Raw genomic sequence first — 319 nt, 5'->3', positions numbered from 1 at the left:
ACATCTTTTATGGGTTAGGAACAGGGATGAAAGTTGCTGCAGTGCGCTCGGAACTCCCATGGGCGTTGGTAGCGATCAGCAACCCCTGTCTACAAATGATATTTATTTCGCAGCTCAGCACGACCCACTGTGTGTGTGCGGAAGCGCAGGCTCTCGGCCTATCGATATACGTCGTGTCATGCTATTTTCAGTATAGTGACGAGATTGAGGGCCACCTCAGGCACCTCGAGAAGGTGTTTCATTCCCTGAGCGGTGAGAGACTTATAGTGGCGGTAGATGCTAACGCACAATCGTCGCTTTGGGGTTCTCATGAGACCTA

Source organism: Trachymyrmex cornetzi, unplaced genomic scaffold (assembly GCF_001594075.2).
Source record: "Trachymyrmex cornetzi isolate Tcor2-1 unplaced genomic scaffold, Tcor1.1 scaffold246, whole genome shotgun sequence".
NCBI classification, from domain to species: domain Eukaryota; kingdom Metazoa; phylum Arthropoda; class Insecta; order Hymenoptera; family Formicidae; genus Trachymyrmex; species Trachymyrmex cornetzi.
The sequence above is the reverse complement of the archived record's forward strand: the minus strand, read 5'-3'. Positions refer to the sequence as shown.